Below are 3,823 nucleotides of genomic sequence, written 5' to 3'. Positions count from 1 at the left end.
GACTTGGTTTGCTTTGCATAAAATAAAATGATTTACAGCAAAGAAACTGTTTTACAGATTAAATAAAACATACACAAACCTATATTTGACCAAAGAAATGCAAGTCGGCGGCACTGAGAACTACTCTCACCTGAAGAGAATGCAAAATATCTGCGCTCATTACAAACACTGGGTTGTTGCGACTCTCCTGTCCCAGGAGCTGGGTTACACAAAAACTACCCAAACACAAAAAAAATGTTGCAATAAAATAACCATGATATTTTAGAGTATATGTGCATACTATAAAAGCAACTGATGCAAGCTGGTAATCACTTAAGTGGGTCCACTAAATGATTGCGCGAATGCTCCATTACCTCTCCATCCTCTGATCACTTGCCGGATCCGTCAACCCGCTTTATTCCGGGACCTCGCAATTTACAAATTAAACACTGTTCATAGCGTTATAAATGATAAAGATTTAATATCTAGGCTACCTGCTAAAAAAACAAAATACGGTTTTGGTCCAAAACCATGTTTTGTTTTGTTTTTTTGGATGTATCCACCACGTTTTCTCTCACAGTAGGCTATAATCTTACCGTTCAGAAGCGCGTGTCGGGCTTTAAAACTCATCAGACATCACCAGTAGCAAAGGTTATTCATGACCGGATAGTTTTATTCATTTTGATGACATTTATGGAAGTACATGAGGGTGGTTTGCATGTGATATTGACGCCGCTCAGGTGGGGCACAGCGCGGGAGCGGCATTACTATGAAGCTAAGTTAATTTAGAGTTAGAATAACTAAGGGGTGATAACTTGTTGATTTGAGTGCAATAATTCCAAAGAATGCCCAAAAGATAAACTAAAATCTCTGTCCTTTTTGCCGCCCTGACTGTGCTGTCGCCTTAGTTCGCCTATATGCACGCGCCGGCCCTGCACGTATCAGTCTCACATTTACCAATTGCTTCCAAAACAAAATATTCTATAATGCTTTTAATTTACATTGTTTACAAAGACAAATGTCTTTTTGTTCTTCAATTCAGTTACTCTAGCTCTGATGTCTGATATTTTACAAAAGCATGAAGCACATTAGTGGTACAGGAAATATTCAAATCTGATACGAAACACAGCATACCCTTCAGAGTCATTCGGCTTTACAGAATCGCTCACCAAACCTGCACCCAGACCTGTGAAGACAGGAGCAGGCTCTTCCTCTTTCCCCTGCATCACACACAGAAAGACAGTAATCATATTTCATGTCATAATTGATGGAGAAAAATCAAGTGACCATTGACAGGATGTTTGTAAAAATGAGGCAAGATGTGTATACGCTATCATTATGGGTCGGTAAGATTTTTAAATGTGCTGTATTTCTGTGTGTACAGTAAAAACAGTAACTGCAATAACTGATGTATTACTGACATACTGTGCATATATGTGAAATATTATTCCAATTTAAAACCTTTAAAACATTTTTAAACTTTAAATGGTTTTTCAACAGCCATTATTCCAATCTTCAGTGCCACATGCTCCTTCAGAAATCATTCTAATTTGCTGATTTGGTGTTCAAGAAACATTTCTTATTATTATTGTTGAAAACAGTTATGCTGCTAATTATTTTTTTGTGGAAACTGTGATACATTTCTTCTCAGGATTCTTCAATGCATAGAAAGTTCAAAAGAATGACATTTATTTGAAATAGAAATCTTTTGTAACATTATAAATGTCTTTACTGTCCCTTTACATTAATTTAATGTGTCCTTGCTGAATAAAGGTATTCATTTCTTTAAAAAAAATAAAATCTTGCTGACCCCAAGCGTTTGAACGCTAGTGTTATCTGGATGAGTGTATGTATGTACCTTATTCCTGTTCAGCTGAGCAAGTTTAAGACACCAGGGATGAGTCCATATCAAACTCAGAACACGAAGGTCCTGAAACAAATTGTTCACACCTACTCCTTTCCCTAAAACAAAGACAATATTTGGCTCAGTGTATGCTAGAGTTAGGTGGTATGACAAAAACCTTAATGTGATGTTGCAAAATCATGAAAGCATCTGATATATAAGAACCATTAAGCAATTTTAAGCCATGTCCGTATATAAGACTATTTTTATGCAATACTGGATTAATATATCACCCAATTATACGATAATTGTGAATGCTCATTTCTCCTGTTTTTACATTTTTACATTATCTTTGTCACCATCTAAAGTTGACTTATGGTTAATTTCCACAACATAATTTAATAACTCTGTTAAATCTCAAAATAAAAATACATTATAATATTATTGTACATTATAATTATATGATGCCTATATTTTTATTTGCAACATTTACAATGATTTGAGTTTTTAGTGTTTTATTTTTTATTTATTTAGAAAATAAATTTTATAGAAATTTAATATCAGCCATACCTTGAAAAGAACTACTGGCTTAATCTCTACAGACACATTTCTACTGGTGCAGTACTTTTTAAGCTCTAGTTTGTGCTTGTGAGACTCTGACCTGTGTAGTTCTGCAGATAGTGTGTGTATAACTGACACTGCAGAGATGTCATCCTGACTGACAGCACATACTAGTGCTTTGGTGGCAAACAGGCCATCAAGACTGAGTAGTCCCGCCTCTGCAACACAAACACAAATCATTTAGACTTTTTTTTACGGCTTTTAGCTCTATTTCTTTCTCTCTCTTCATCACCTGTATGAATCCTGACATTAATTGATGGAGGATGTGCGATCTATTCTTCATGAGTCTGACATCAGCAGGGGTGGAGTCTGCGCACTGACCGTTCTGAATTGGATTAATAAAACGATTCCGGAACTCCTTTAGAGAGCCCAGCAGATTCTCCTTAATGAAGTTCACCATGCAGTGATCTAGAACAATAAACAAAAAATAAATAAATAATACACATTAGGTTGTAAATCTGACAGGCTCATACTGCATGGTAGGCCACATTAGGGCTGTCAAAAAAAAATGTGAATTTAAAATATTCGTCGAATTTAAAATAGAAATCCACATTCGAATGCAAAAACGTTGCATTCGAATTTTAGGTGTGCGTCAGGCAGCCTTATCAGTGGCGCACGAAATGTGACGACGATGTAAGTGTCGTTGCATTTTAATGCTTTTGTTAGCCTGTCCATTTGAACCCACTAGATGTGCCGCTGCTACGTTGTTCATTCAATATATTGCAGAAAATAGAACAATCAATGCGGGGAAACCGAAACCAAGCCGTTCACACAGAATGCATATTTATTGCATTTTCTAGAGGGACTATCACCGTTGCACTCGCATCTCGCACAAGAGAGTCGCATGTTTAGAAAGCTATGTAAAATTAATGTAAGTTAAACTTTTTAGGAGTTTTAGGAGTTTTGCATTACCGCCACCTATCTCTCAAATGGACCATTGACACTATATCTACAATCTCAATTAGGAGTGTCAATGGTCCATTTGAGAGATAGGTGGCGGTAATGCAAAACTCCTAAAACTCCTAAAAAGTTTAACTTACATTAATTTTACATAGCTTTCTAAACATGCGACTCTCTTGTGCGAGATGCGAGTGCAACGGTGATAGTCCCTCTAGAAAATGCAATAAATATGCATTCTGTGTGAACGGCTTGGTTTCGGTTTCCCCGCATTGATTGTTCTATTTTCTGCAATATATTGAATGAACAACGTAGCAGCGGCACATCTAGTGGGTTCAAATGGACAGGCTAACAAAAGCATTAAAATGCAACGACACTTTACATCGTTGTCGCATTTCGTGTGCCACTGATAAGGCTGCCTGATGCACACCTAAAATTTGAATGCAACGTTTTTGCATTCGAATGTGGATTTTTATTTTAAAT

General features: G+C 36.5%; 1 pseudogene; it reads right to left on the bottom strand.

Moving 5' to 3' along the window:
• LOC107748631 (transcriptional regulator ATRX-like) overlaps positions 1 to 3,823 on the bottom strand; it is a 50,515-nt pseudogene that overhangs the window by 17,870 nt on the left and 28,822 nt on the right.

This window comes from Sinocyclocheilus rhinocerous, unplaced genomic scaffold (genome assembly GCF_001515625.1).
Source record: "Sinocyclocheilus rhinocerous isolate Xijiao unplaced genomic scaffold, SAMN03320098_v1.1 scaffold2665, whole genome shotgun sequence".
Classification (NCBI taxonomy): domain Eukaryota; kingdom Metazoa; phylum Chordata; class Actinopteri; order Cypriniformes; family Cyprinidae; genus Sinocyclocheilus; species Sinocyclocheilus rhinocerous.
This window is presented reverse-complemented; position numbering and strand designations above follow the sequence as displayed.